This window comes from Canis lupus, chromosome 13, assembly GCF_003254725.2.
Source record: "Canis lupus dingo isolate Sandy chromosome 13, ASM325472v2, whole genome shotgun sequence".
NCBI lineage: Eukaryota > Metazoa > Chordata > Mammalia > Carnivora > Canidae > Canis > Canis lupus.
Window position 1 is genome coordinate 19,928,146 of NC_064255.1, and position 15,668 is coordinate 19,943,813.

The 15,668-nt window shown below is 40.5% G+C and overlaps 1 long non-coding RNA gene across 1 annotated transcript in view; it reads right to left on the minus strand.

Moving 5' to 3' along the window:
• The window catches only part of LOC125752319 (uncharacterized), a 53,978-nt gene that overhangs the window by 16,943 nt on the left and 21,367 nt on the right, over positions 1–15,668 (minus strand). The window contains exon 2 of the long non-coding RNA XR_007401529.1: positions 5,752–5,855. This is a non-coding gene — a long non-coding RNA (uncharacterized LOC125752319). The remainder of the gene's footprint in view (positions 1–5,751; positions 5,856–15,668) is intronic.

Consider the following 15,668-nt stretch of genomic DNA (forward strand, 5'->3'; position numbering starts at 1 on the left):
TGTGACTCACATGTCCAGGCATAGCTGAAAGTCTGTTAAAATTCTAAAAATGAATAATACATAATAGAATGCTGTGTTCCAGAATTTGTTTTATTATCTAAAATTTGCACACATAAATATACCTCCCAAGATTTCTTGTTTATTAAGTATCACAAGAAAATGGAAGAGAAATAAGGACTGCAGAGAAAATAAAAGTTTTGCCAAATTATTTCAGTGCTTTGGTAAGTGAATTTGAATTAGTAAGTGAGTCTATTTTAGTGTAAATTTTATTTAGAGAAAAATTTATTTCTCCCTGCCCAAGTAAATAAGTATTGAACATTCATTTGAAATAACACCAAATTACTAGATACTCAGAGTGCCTGCTTATCTAACATGCATATAAATCTAACAAGTTTGCAGTAAAATGATGGAACACAATTCATGGACTTGGTCCTATACATTGTGTGAGTTGTCAGTTGTAGCTAGGATACTTAGGAACAAAGATACCATTCAAGATTTCACCTTAGCAAACAACTTGCTATGGACTGATTGTATCCATCTACAATTTATATGTTGAAATCCTAACCTCCAATATGATGGCATTAGGAAGTGAGGATTTCAGGAGAGAATTAGATTACGAGGATGAAGCCCTCGTGAATGGGATTAATGCCCTAATGAGAAGACGTGAGAGAGTTTGCATCCCCTTCCTCTGCTCTCTGCTATGTGAGGACACAATGGGAAGATAATCTGCAAACCAAGAAGACTGTCTTCACCAGACACTGGATCTGCTGGCACCTTGATCTTAAATTTCCCAGCTCTACAACTGTGAAAAATAAATGTCTGTGGTTTAAGCCACCCAGTGTGGTGCTTATAGAAGCAGGGATTGACCATAAGACAGTTTTTCCTCCTCGTAAATACATGAAGGGATCTTATTGTTTTTTCCAAGAAGAATAGAGCAGAAGTTTTCAATACTTCTGCTTGTTTTGATTCACCCACTTGTGGGTTTTGTCTTTTTATTAAAGTAATTTAAGAATAGTTTACTTATATATTTCTGACATGTCATTTTCCTAACCAATTATGAATTTTAACTGTGAGAGATGAACTTATATAGCCATGTATTCAAAAATGATTTGAGGGGGCACCTGAGTGGCTCAGTCAGTTAAGTATCTGCCTTTGGCTCAGGTCATGACCCCAGGGTCCTGGGATCGAGACCTGTGTTGGGTTCCATGCTCAGAAGGAAGTCTGCTTCTTCCTCTCATGTGTGCATTTTCTCTCTCTTTCCCTCAAATAAATAAATACAATCTTTAAAAACATGAATTGAGAATCTACTATATGCCAGGCTTGGTATTAACTTCTGAGTATACACAAATGAATAAGAAACATTCTCATCCCTTAAAGAACATATAATGTAGTATGGAAGACTGTTTAAATAGAATACAAAATTTGCTACTAGGGAAGATGAGTGCTGGGGCACAAGGAGTCATGAATTTGGTGTCAGGTTCAAATAAATGCTTAATTCAGAAAGTGCTAAGGGAAATTGGTCACCATTTCATGCCCCAGAACCACTGATACCTCCAAAAGTTCATTTCGTACACAGGTTACTTTACCGACCATGTTGAATAAACAATTGGATAACCCTGCAGCTGACTAATAGCTTTTTGCTTATTTTGGGATAAGCCTTGTGTAATTCTCAGATATCTCTTAATTGTTTGATTATTTAACGAAAGGTTTTTGCCTGTTAAGACTTCAAAACCTTTTGAAGTCAGAGTAAGAACTAGTTTTTCATGCCCAGTCATAATGGGCTCATTTACTTCTTGTTCTTGGGAAGGGTGATAAGATAGGTTAGCTTTCAAAAGTGAGATAGTGCCTGATTTAAATAGACCCTCCCTCTAAAGCAATCCACTGTCTCCCTTGGTCTGTGATCAAGTGATCAAGTTATTCCAAGTAGGGTCGCAGTGATTAGCTCGGTAGGTGGTCATTAAAGTGTATAAAATGAATGAATCATTTTATGGGCCAATTTCCAAAGCCAGTGCTGTGATTCTGTTACTTACATTCCCAGGACTGCAGCTGTACACCTTATTCTAAATGCCATGCAGTTTAGTTTCCATTTTCAAGGACATGAGTGCTATGCTTTTTCCATGGCTCACCCTGTGTTGTGACGCAGAGACTTCTAAAGGTAGGTATTATCTTGTATTGATGCATCTCTGCATTCCATGAACTCTATTCCTAACTATTAGGCAGCACACTGGGAAAATAAACCTTCCATCTAAATCACCAGGCATTGGAATAAGTAGAAGCCCTATCTCTTGAATGATGTGCAGACACTTGCACTTGTGATTTATATTTTATCTAACATTCTGCTCCTCATATTCTTTGTGCCCTAGTTGACTCATTGTTTATAATATCAGGAGGCCAACTCAAATCCTTCTAACCCCATTCATCACTAACCTCTTTATTGACCACAGTTGGTAAGTGCCTATTGGTCACCTTTTTGTAGAAGTTCTGAGAAACACATCTTTTTGCTTCCTGAGATAATAGTTTAAACATCCTTCTGCTAAGTTTACAATAAAATGAATGTAAAAGACATATTAACTTGTCAATTTAACCCATTGCAAGAGTTTAGAGACAATTACTGGCACTTGAATCAAGTAGGACACCTTGACATTGGCGACAAAATAGACATATTTGTGCCTACTGGATTGAGAGAGCAGTGGCTACAATGGTCTAGTAGGATCTTCAAGACTCTACCTTGAATAATCAACAAAAGTGTCAATCCCGCTGTGTCCTAGCCAGTAAAGGCAGTATCTTGCCAATTGCAGACATGATTGTTACTTCTACATTTTTTTTTTTTTTACTTCTACATCTTAATAGAGAACATTGCTCTAGCCTGAGGTGCTTAAAGGAAAACTCTAGATTCTTGTCCAACACAAGCCAAGTTCTTCAGGGCAAAAATTTTGAAGACAGAATGAATCAGGCTTAAATTCTACCTCTATGTTGGGCATTTGTAACTTCCCTGAATCCTACTTGTTCATCTTCATGTGGAGATAACAATAGCTTATAAATAAATAACTCATTAACTAACGTTGTCTTTCCTCATCCCTGCCTTAGTTAAGGATTGGCTCACTCAACACTGATTCTCAAGTGCCTCTTTCTTGCTTTCCTCTAGCATATAGACTAGAGGGTTAAGTATTCAATTTTCCTAGCCATGATCTAGCCAGCAGTGGTAATGTGACATGATTCTGACCAATGATTTTTAAGTTTAAATTTGAAGGGAAGGGCTTCCTTGTGCTAGGTAGAAAGCCTTTGGCTCTCCTACCATCTTCCTGCTTGGAAGTGTGATGGCTGGAGGTGCCGCAGATCTTCTGCCACTATGAGGATAGAAATCATGTGATATGAAGGGTGGGATAAGAGGAACAAAAAAGCCTGGTTTTTGACAACATTATAGAATAGATGTTCAAAGGGACTGGGCAAGCAAAACTTTCATTTAGAAACATTTTTATCATTCTTCATGAGAAATTACTTTTCTTCCTATAAACATTCCATTGAGCCCATTTCTTATAAACTAAAAATCTGGTTTTGCTATGCTGGAGAGAAATGCCCACTCACTGCCTTGAGTCATATTTTAGGATGACTGAATGCTGGGAATATCATGTGGCTCGACCTTAAATATTGGACAGAGTCAGCACTCAGACCAAGTCTCTGAGTCTGAGGCCTATGTCACTAATCACTGCAGTCACATGCTGCCCCAATGCCAGGTACTAGGCAAAATCTTAAAGAAAATTAAAGTTGCTGATTGACCAAAGGATTAAGGAGATTCTATTTTTACATTAAAAAGTCTCCTCTTTCAACACAGTCTCGTACTAACACTGAAATCAAAGTTTTCCATTAGCCGATTCTTCTCTCTGCAGAGGCAAGGGCTGAACCATGAGACAGCTGAAATAAATTTTCTGTGATGTTGGCTTTGAATGTACTGATGAAAGGCAAGCATTGGAGTTCCTTGGCCAGGCCCCATGAGAGGCACACTTGTGGTCCTTAGAGGCATGGCACCAGGGAGCTGCTCAGAGAAAACTGCCAAGCGTACATGCAGTAGGAGTGAGCCTCTGCCTCAGATGGCCTTGCTTGGCTCTGTAATCATAGCCCTTTTATGGGATCATAGCAGAGACAGCAAATTCCACATTAATCCACTTTTTAAGAACAGAAGAGATGTTGTTTGGTATTAGCCAATAAGCCGTAGTGACTCAAAAATGGGTCACACACAGATACTGCTTTTTACCCAGGTTGAAGGCCAAAAACATACTGGGCATTGTGTCCAAAATGGGATTAAACTAGTCCAGGTCCAGATAACTCACAACCCCAATTATATGGCTTAGTAAAGCACTGTGTTTATTGGAAACAGAATCTAGATTTCCTTCCACTTACCCAAATCCCAAAGTATTTATCTCAAACATAAAATGCTTTGACAATAATAATAATAATAATAATAATACATAAAAAATGCTTCGACAGCTATATATTTCCTCTTAAATTCTTGTGGCCTGTTTCCAATAATAGAATGAAGAAAGCCTCAGTTAGGCATTTATGATAGTACTTTTTTTTTAATCAGGAAGAGATTATATGCTCATGGCTACCTTTTCAAATAGTATGGAAAGACAGAAAGCAAAAACTAAAAGTCCTCTGATCTCATAGTCCAACTCCTTAGAATTTCTCACTGTTTATATTTTCTTGAGTCCTTGTGCAGAAATCTTCCACGAACGACCAACACATTGTTATGGGTTGAATGAATTGTATCATCTGAAAAAAGTTATCTTGAAGTCCCAACCTCCCAGTGCCTTGGAATGTGACCTTATTTTGGAAAATCAATCCTTACAGAGCTTATCAAGTGGAAATGAAATCATTAGGGTGGGTCCTAATCCAATATGACTGGTATCCTTATAAAAAGGGGAAGTTGGAACCCAGAAACAGACACACAAGGAGAATATCATGTAAAGATGAAGAAAAAGATCTGGGCAATGTTTCTACAAGCCAAGGAATACCAAAGATTGCTGTCAAACCAACAGAAGTTAGGGAGAGGCATTTCTGCCCACCCACATAGTCCTCAGAGGAACCAACCTTGCTGACATCTTGATTTTTGACTTCTAGCCTCTGGAGCTGTGAGACAATAACTTTCTGTTGTGTAAGTCACCCAATTTGAAGTATGTTGTTAGAGAAGCCCTCGCAAACTAATATACTTGTAGAAATGGATCTTGATATACAATATTGTCTTATTTACCATATCATTTCTTTGTGAGTCACAACTCATTCTGGTCTCTCTTAGCATCTGTCTGGTTTCAGTAACTCTGTGCCTGATTTTTAAAAAGATTTATTTATTTATTTATTTATTTATTTATTTATTTGAGAGAGAGGGGCAGGGGAAGGGCAAAGGGAGAGAAATTTTCAAAGAGGCTCCCGACTGAATGTGTAGCCCAACATGGGGCTCCACCCTAGGACTCTGAGATCATGACCTGAACCTAAATCAAGAGTCAGATGCTCAACCAACTGAGCCACCCAAGCATCCCAACAATGCTTGATTTTTTTCCAGTCTAATGACAGTTGTGATTTCAAGTGTCAGCCTTATAAATCCCTCCACATATATGAGTGTACAAGTCTCTGGCTCTGAATATATGGCCACTATTTTGTAGTTTTTCTTAAACTGCTGAATGTCCAGTAAATGCCAAGCACTGTGCAATGTTTTGGGGGATGCAGAGATTAATAAAGTGAGATGAGGTACATTACCTTGCTTGTTGCTAAAAAAAAATCCCAGGAAAAAAGTAAATCCAGGACAAAATATGATAGCCATGATTGAAGTACCTGGTGCCAGCTCTTCTTAAAGTGATATGCTAGATCAAAAAGAGTAGGAAAATGTAAATATCAACTCATCAGAGTTAGGCGAAATTATCCATTAAGATCATCAAATGCTGTTTTCTCTGATTCTGTATGCAACAAGCAACGTTTTCCATTTTTAGGAGTTTCCCATACAGACTTCCCCTTAGAGAAGCTTGCCTCATGGCACCATATGATAGATTTGGCTCACTGATAGAAACCGGCTCACTGTTTGCCCCATGCTAAGTCCAGTGCCTGGCTCATACTGTGTACTCATTAAGTATTTGTTGAATTGACTAAATATTATGCATAGTCAATAAATAATGTTACATGCCTACTGTGAGTCAGAAATTGGGCTAAGCGCTTTTATATGTTAAAAGTTAAGATTTCTCATAGTAAATTAGCAATTTGCCACTGACTAATCACTGATTTATGGATCCGATTAAGTGGGTTAAAACCCTGAGCATCTTATCATCTCATCATTGTGGATAAATCTAGTTCCTAAATTTGTAAACCCAAGGTCTAGACACTTCTCTAACAGGCCCTTTGAAAAGCAATTGTATTGAAGTCTCCAATTCTGTTATCATTCATTTATTTAGTAAGCTATTCATTTGCTTTTTTCCTCACATTTTCCTTCATTTAATTTTTCTTTCATGCTTTTATCCGACAACAACCCCTTTCACCTATGGTGTGTCAGGAACGAGGCTTGGTACTAAGTGAGGATTCCAAAATAGTAAGACAGACTTGTCCTACAAGAGCTAATAGTCTTTTTAAAGTGACTGCTCGGGGGCACCTGGGTGGCTTAATAGGTTAAGTAGCTGCCTTCAGCTCAGATCATGATTCTAGGGTCCTGAGATCAAGCCCTGCATCGAGGTTCCTTCTCAGTGCTTCTCTCTCTGCTCCCCTCACCCATGCCCCACTCACGCTCTCACTCATTTTTTCTCTCTCAAATAAATAAATAAAATCTTAAAAAAAAATTAAGTGACTGTTGGGAGTTGCACTTCTTAGCTGTTTTTGTTTTGTTTTGTTTTGTTTTCTGTTTATTTTATTAAGTAGGCTTCACACCCAGCATGGAACCCAATGTGGGGCTTGAACGTAATACCCCAAGATCAAGGCCTGAACTGAGATCAAGAGTTAGACCCTTAACAGACCGAGCCACCTAGATGCTACATACCCCTTGGCTATTCTGATGGTAAAATACACTACTCAGGGCCTCTTGCTCCCCACTAAGCCAGTTTCCAGTCCAGAAGAGGCCAATGCCGGAGCCTGGATGCTCCATTCTAGTTGTATCCTTTCCTCTCTCCAAGCCAAATTCCAGGGCTTGGCATCCAAGACTCACAGTAATGGAAGAGGTTCTGGAACTCATTCAATTGCAAAGAATTTTAATGAGGAATTCAGGTCAGGAAGTTATTTTTTTTTTTTTGAACCCTAAAAGGGAAATTGTTTGGGCAGCTATTTTGAGGCAAACTCAATCATCCGCTGTTGTGCTGCTGTTTTCAGAAGCTATTTAAGACTATATGTCTCCTTTTATAATTGTGAAGATTTCAGATAAGCATTGAGCTGCTCCACTATTCAGCTGACCCTATAGTTGTAGCAGGGAGTGCACTAGTGCCCCAGCACTTGAAGAGAGATTGAAGCCAGCCCAGACATATATTTGATGCCGTTTTATAGAAATTCCTAAGTAAAATACTTCTGTATGGTGGCTGTTGTGGATCTAATCCGTGTATCATAGTTAATTTCAGGGTTTTAAGACTGAGGCGAAGTCCAATGGAGCCTGTAAAAATCTTAATCAGTTGGCAAAACCTTGATGATTTAAAATACATACTTTACATCTATGCTTAACTAACATTCATTGAATGTTTATTGCATGTACTAGACATAGACATTAGCTTGATTCATTCTCAAACCAATACACTGAAAAAAATATTGTATCAAATAATCCCATTTGTATTTTTTATTTTTTTAAAGATTTTATTTATTAGAGAGAGAGAGCATGAGTGGGGGGAGAGGGGTAAAGGGAGAGGGAGAAAGAGAAGCAGGCTCCCTGCTAAGCAGGGAACCTGGCACAGGGCTGGATCCCAGGACCCTGGGATCATGACCCAAGCTGAAGGTGAACGCTTAACTGACTGAGTCACCCAGGCACCCCCCGCCCCCAAATAATCCCCTTTTTATAAACAAGAAAATAGAAGATCAGATAGTTCATGGAACTGACCCAAGTTATGAAAGCTATTGCACGCTGGCATCATGTGTAAATATCATACATATGGTTTCTCCTTTTCATTGCCAATGAAGGCAATGTCCTTCACATTTCCTTGCTTCCTTTTTCAGTGTTCTTCCTCTTTCCCTCCCTGCATCCCTCTATCTTGTTCTCCCTCTCTCTTTCATAGTGCACCCTTTCTTTAATCATCTCTCTATCCTGTTTTGTTTTGAGTGTCTACTGTGTGTCAGTGTCTTAGGGTTTAGAGATGCACAGATGGTGGTACAGCCCATGGTGAGGAGCAGAGTGGTTAGGCAAGACTAGATACTTGCTGAGATGTAGGTTGCTTGAGTCTGGCTCCTAGCAGAAAGAAATTTGGGGACAAGAAATAAAAATACTTAGTTGAGGGGATCCCTGGGTGGCTCAGCGTTTTAGTGCCTGCCTTTGGCCCAGGGTGTGATCCTGGAGTCCCGGGATCGAGTCCTGCATTGGGCTGCCTGCATGGGGCCTGCTTCTCCCTCTGCCTGTGTCTCTGCTCTCTCTCTCTCTCTGTGTGTCTCTCATGAATAAATAGATACAATCTTTAAAAAAAAAATACTTAGTTGAATCCACTCACAGTTTTAAGGCTACCTAACAAGTCTACCTTGCATCAGAAGAGGGCCAAGGACAGGGGCTTGGGAAACACTGGCCTTCATGAGGGTTTGTGGAAACTGAGGAGCCTCTGACCAAGTCGGAGGGGAAATGGCTTCAGAAACAAGCAGCACACTAGAAGCTATTTGTGTCATTGAAAGTGTCGTGAAATTCAGCAAGTTTCAGTAATATGGCTGAACTCCCGTGGTTGGAGTCATACATAAATGTCATCATTAGGAGGAACATTATTTCCCAAGTATGTTTCCACATGGAGAGTCATCAGTGTCTTTTTTTATTTTGTTCCTTAGACACTCCACTTGGGGATGGAGGGGTGACATTTTATTGGTGATTATGGAAGGGGAACTGGGCACTGCATAGCTTTCTTGTCTTTGGGAACTGCTTGCCAGGAAAAAAAGCACAATTTCTTGTCTCCTTTGGGCCATGATGTCATCTGAGCAGCAAAGGCCCTGTCGTGAGGGAGGAGGTCTGATGTAGACCAGAGTTGCCTGCAACTGGGTCTGTCCAGTTCTGGGGTTTAGAGTGAGGAAATGCAGTGCAGCTGCATACCTAACATTTCTGCATAAGCTTTATCAGTATTAAATCAGGCATTTTTTCCTTCATTTACCTGATTTTTCTCGGGCTTTCTCTTGATGGATTCTCACCTTAGGTCAGAAAGAAGGATGATACTATTTGGGGTCCATTCAACTTCAACAATCATAAAAACATCTCTTCTGATTAACAAGCAACAAAGGCATTTAAAAATATACACAAATATTAAAAAGAACAACTTATTTATGTCTTTGATGGAAAGTAAAAATGAAGAATGTCTAAATATGTTTTGGGGAGCCATGTCTTCCCAGCTGGTTACAGAATCTGAAACTTTTCTTTTACAGAAAGTTAGAAGCTCCCTCCTTCTAACTTTTAAAGATACCACCTTAGTACTTCTCAACGCAAATTTCTACACTCTATGAGAGTTAGGGTTTGAAAGAAGAGGATGGCAAGAATCCACCAAATTTAAAAAATAATAACTTATTTAGCATGTTTTAGATGTTAGGAACTATTCTAAGGGCTTTACATATATTCATTTATACAGTCTTCATGACAGTCCCATTTGACAGATGAGGAAACTGAGGCATAGGGAGATTAAGGACTCCCCCAGGTCATAGGGCCTGGGAAGTGCAAAAGTTGGACTCAGCCTTAGTTGATCTGTCTCCCACTTTCATGGTGTTTACCACTACTCCTCCACTCCACCCTCTGTGCTATACTGACTTCACCTCTGTCATCATTTCGTTAGGGCAAGACACCACAGCAACAACTCCCCTGAATAAATGCCATAAAACATAAATGTGAGTGGTCAGATAGCCCTTGGCTTAGCCTGTCTGTAAGGCACTTGGTACTTTAAGACATGTAGCACTAAGTGGGGCACAGGGTGGCTGTGATCAGAAGAAGAGGCAAACAGGAGCATCCACTCCATCCCAGGCTGTAGGCCAGGGCCTTTACATGGTTGTGCGGTTTTTCCTATGGATGACACAAACTCATCCAGTTGAAAAAGACAGGCTTGAGGACAGGAAGAGGGTTTAAAGACCTGGAGGACTTAACACAAGAGAGAATGGTTCTGTCACAGTGCGGTGTTGAGTTCTAACTTGGCCATGCTAGGATTGTAGGTGTGCTTTGGTAAAGTGGCTGACAGTGTGTGTCAGCAAAAGCAGTTGGTACCTAACAGTCTGTAACATGGGAACTGATGCAAGAGGGGGGATAGGCGGATGGGGCTCCCTTAGCAGCATATACCTCCAGGGAGAGAGACCTCCTGTCTTCACAAAGGTTATTTCTGCACCCATGGCAGCATGCTGACCGCAGCAGCTGCATTGAGCTGGGCCCCTCCCTGGCTCATGGGTCGCGTACTTGGAGGCATGTGGCGGCTCACTGGGACGCTTAGGTAGTGAATTTGCCAAGGAAGCCAGATGGAATTCACCCTGAAACAGTGACAGCTGCAGCAACATTGAAATTATCCAGCCACCTGTAACACTGAACAGCTCTCCTCTTTGCAAAACCAGGGCTAAATATTTTGACTGGGGGAGGCCTGCAGAGGAGTGGGAAACCTGGAAGAGGCAAGAAGAAACTTACAATGACAAGGTGAGGGCTGGAATTAGATAGGCTACATTAATTTAAATATTCAAATAGATGGTTTGAAGTTATTTTATAGCCCAAATGGGTGAAGAAGGAAGTGTACACCTATGATTGCATTTACTCCTCAGAATATTCACTGAGGCTCATAGTACTACCTACATTTTGTGGTGAAGAAATTGAGGCTGAGAAAGATTAAGTGACTTGCCCAAGGTCATATGGTTGGCAGGAAGGTGGACACCAGTTGGCCTGTAAAATATGTTTTTACCACAAGATGTAGCGTCTCAAGACCAAAGCATGCATGTGCTAGTTTAAAGAGTACAAGTGCCCATTTTACCAGCATGAGCCATCCACCCCTCTGGGTTATCTGATAACCAGAAGGAGCATGCAGGTTGGCAAGGAGAGCCTATTATTACTGTGTTTTGTAACAAGCATTATTAGGACAGAGAAGGATGACCTAAAATGTGGGATAGGATTGATCCAATGCCTAGGAGCCATTTTTTTTTATCCTTACCCCTTTTTAGATGCTCAGGCCAAGTCCTGTTAGGCTATCATGGTAAAGCATCTTTTGCATAAAGGCAGTAGCTTGCAGGGACACTGGCTAAGTGTGTTCAGAGACTACCTCAAAGTTGGTTTCAGGGGCTACAACAAGCAATGGAATTATCCTAGGCATAGTTTCTGAACCATTCTGTAGTCACTGACTTTTTAAATGCCTACCTCACTATAAACTCCTTTTTGGGAAAAGAGACTGCACATAATCACTCACTTTAGTGTTTGCCAACTTGAATATCTGCAGGAGACAGGCATGTAAGTGAATGAGTGAAGCTAGTTGACACTGGGGAGATCCTGCAACTATGCTGAGCTGGAGCACTCAGGGCCCTTTTATTTTATTTTATTTTATTTATTTATTTATTTATTTATTTATTTATTTATTTATTTATTTTTAAGATTTTATTTATTCATGAGAGACAGAGAGAGAGAGAGAGGGAGAGGCAGAGACACAGGCAGAGGGAGAAGCAGGCTCCATGCAGAGAGCCTGACGTGGGACTCGATCCTGGGTCTCCAGGATCACGCCCTGGGCTGAAGGCGGTGCTGAACCCCTGAGCCACCTGGGCCGCCCACAGGGGCCTTTTAAATGGGTCAGTCATTACTGAATCATTTCAGTCATTACATTCATTACTAAATGAATTACAGAATCCATTGACTGTGGCTAGTGTTTTCTCATATTCCAAAATTTTTAAAGAGAACTAGAAATCTCAGTTTTCACATGAAATCTTATTCTAAAATGTTAGTTGGACATTATATTAACAACAACAACAACAACAACAAAAGGTAGTGGGTGCCTGGGTGACTGACTCAGTTCATGAAACATCTGCCTTGGGCTCAGGTCGTGATCTCAGGGTCCTGAGATCGAGCCCTGTATCAGGCTATGTGCTGGGCATGGAGCCTGGTTAAGATTTTTCTCTCCCCTTGTCCCTCTGCCCTCACCTCAAAAATAAAAGAAAAATAAATAAAAAATAAAGATGATTAAAAAAAATACTTCTGGGAGCCAGTATTGTGCAAATCAAACTGAACATATGTGTGGCTGGTTCCAGCCTCTTTGTTGCAATCATCACCTTATGCAAATGTTTAGTACTTCATGCACAGCACTGTGTTTCCTTAAGCTGATTGGTTAAGAAATTGGCACTGGAGTGATGGCAGCGTCCTTTAGGTAATCCCTGGAAATGCAATGATAGGTGGGAAGCTTCCTTTCCAGTAGGGATGCCAGCCATATACTAGGAGGGGACCGTCCATCCCAGCCAGGTCCTTGCTTTTGGGGAATTGGAACAGAAGACATAAAGTGAGTTAAGTCATAATAATAGAAGAAGCAGAGCCTGAGATTCCTGGAGAAACCTTAATGGCAGAGCATCCAAATTGGATGCCTGCTGAGAGACTGATCACATGACTTCTGCTGTGTGCAGTGACTTGCTGGAGCTAATGTTTTCTGAATGAACGCCAAGCTTTTGTTAAAGCCCCATTTTATCTTTACCATAAAGCCTACTGGCAAGGTAAACCTAAGTTTGTCTAGGAATCCTGTTATTTCAGAGGTGCTGGTCAAGGCAGGAATCTAGTCTGATATGTGCATTTGTTTGTTGTGGACCTCACCTTCTTCTTCACACTGGTGGACACGGCCACCATATGCCTCTGTACCTCCTACTGACTGGATAATGGGGGGATACTTAGGCCAAGTTGAGCCAAACCTTTTCTATATCTTGTGAGTTTGAAATTACGTTTCAAACCCCTCCCTGGATGATCTCATCAGCAGTGGCAAGGGTGACAGGTGTCTGTATTTTATTACCAAATTGTTTTACCTACAATGACTGATGCTTGGGAGGTGATATGTGTTCAGAACTTGAGGCTCTTCTGTGGGATGGCTGTTTCCAGTAATGATCAATAATGCAGTTTGCTAGACTTATCAGAGGTGGCTTCTGCTTCCATTTCTAGCCTCATCATTCACCAATCTCCCTCATACTCTCTCTACATCAGGCATTTTAGATTTCTTTCACAGATGACTGTGATCGGTGTTGCCTCAGGGCCTTTGCATGTGCTATTCTTGCTTCCTGGTGAGTAATTAGCTTTTATACCACCTTTCAGCTCTCAGATCAAATGTCACTTCTTCAGAGAGATCTATTCTTAGGCTTTAAATTAGATCAGAGACCTGCTATTCTCCCTCCCCTGTCATTTTACACTCTTGTGGCCCTACACACTTTAATTGTTCCTTCGTAACAATTAGCTCACTATGGCCCTCCATTATGGCTTTTCTTCCTGAAGTTTTTTCTTGCCACAAAAGTAGTTAAAAGCACTGCTCTAGGATGGCATTTTTTGAGTTCATATCCTGGTTCTACTATTTAGTAAGTATGTGAATTTGAGCATGTCTCAGTTTGATCACCTATGAAATGAGGATCATAATAGTAACCAGGATATTTCCTCTAGTTTCACTTGGGGTAACCACTGAGTTTGAGTGGTCTTCCCAACTTCTTATGTGCCTTCAATTTATACTTGCGGGAAACTTTTTTTTTTTTTTTTTTTGCAATAGCAAATTAAATTTAATTTTAAAAAACCTTGATTAAATAAAAAAACTTTTCTGACAGTATTTCTTTCTGCTATTTAGGCAACAGAAAGGAGGAGCTGAGCTTATTGTTTCAAGAAAATGATGGTACATCAGAAGGAGAAACAGAATCTTTCCTTGATTTTTGTATTTTGAAACTGTCCTTATTCCAAGGGTATCTGGGCATGTGTGGAACAGACTATCCCAGATCTTTGGGGGAGAATATGAATAAGGAAAGAGGTATGAACAGCTCTATTGAGTTCCTGTGGCCTGTGTGGCACAGGTACACAGAACAACCCCAAGTGCTTAGGAAGTTAGCCAGGAGAAAGACTATGGTGGAGAATGGGGCTGACATACCCCAAAGGCGAATGAATCAGTGCTTGGAGACCAAGGGAGATGCCTGTGTGGTTAACAACCTGAACCTAGTACCCTCACCCCAACAATGTCTGTGTACTCCATAAACTTCCCCCAAATTACAGGTAACCCCTTCCAAAGGAGAGGGACCCACCAAAACCTTAATATTAAACCTCCAGTAAAGAGGGAACCAGCAATAGAAATAAAGTTCCGAAATTAAAACAAACATTTCTCACACATATGAACTTGGAGATTATGTATTTTCTAAAGAAAATATATAACGAGGTTGTTGTGGCACCATTTGATAAGGAACATGTCCTTTTTGCTGTCGTTCACAAGAGCCACTTCAGAGGTAACCAGGCCATATAGCCGTTTGAGCTCAAGCACCCCTCCATGGATGATCTCGTCAACAATGGCAAGGGTGACAGGTGTCTGTACCTTATTAACAGTAATGACAACTCTGGCAAGGAAAGCCACTTGGGACCACTTTCCTGGAAGACTGACTGGGTTTGTGGCAGGCACTTAAGGATTTATGAACTCCTTAGAGATAGGGTAGCCTTGGCCATGAGGCTTTGGGGAGAGAGGCAGTACATTTAAGTAGATTAAGTTTCATAATATAGAGTCCCATCAGATGCTCTGATTAATTTCATATGGGATTTACTTAGCATTTTTTTTCTAGGAGAGCATTGTTAGAGATTTGGCATTGCATGTGAAGGTTGGGGGGGGAATTTGAAGCACGGCTGGGTGCCCATCAGGTGTAGGTTTCAAAACATGGGGTTGGGTGCAGAGTGTAGAAATTTTAATTTAATCTTTGCTGCATTAATGGATTGAGGATGGTGAGATTTCTGGTCTTCTAGGTGAGGCCAGATGGCAGCTGAATCTTTTAGGTCACATTTTAAGAGGAACACATAAAATAGAAAGCAATCAAGAAAGTAAAACTGTATTATCTGAGAGGTGGGCTGAGGGATCTGGGAATATTTACCCAAAAGAAAGAAGGCTTCAGGTGACAGGACTCCCAGCTTTAAATATTCAAAAGCCTGTCACTGGGAAGAGGGATTACACTTACTCAGGAAGGCCCCAGGCCAGAGCTAGGATCAGCAGCTAGGAATTAACAGAAAGACAACTTTTAATTCACTACAGAGCAGACAACTCAAATAGAGATGTCTGAGGTTCAGTGGGCTGAGTTTATGATCAAACAAGGAATTCAAGCCTAGATTGGCAGAAACATTATAGAGAAGAGGAGGTGCAGTATAGTAGTTAAGACTCAGAGGTGGAACTGGGTTCCAGTCCTGGCCACATACCCAACATAGAGCATGTAGAAAATTGCTTCATTTTTCTGCTTTTCTTTAATAATCTTTAAATGATGGTAATAATATCTACTGCCCAACTGTTGGCAAGGATCAACTTAAATAGTTAGCTTTAGTCTCTAGTTATCTA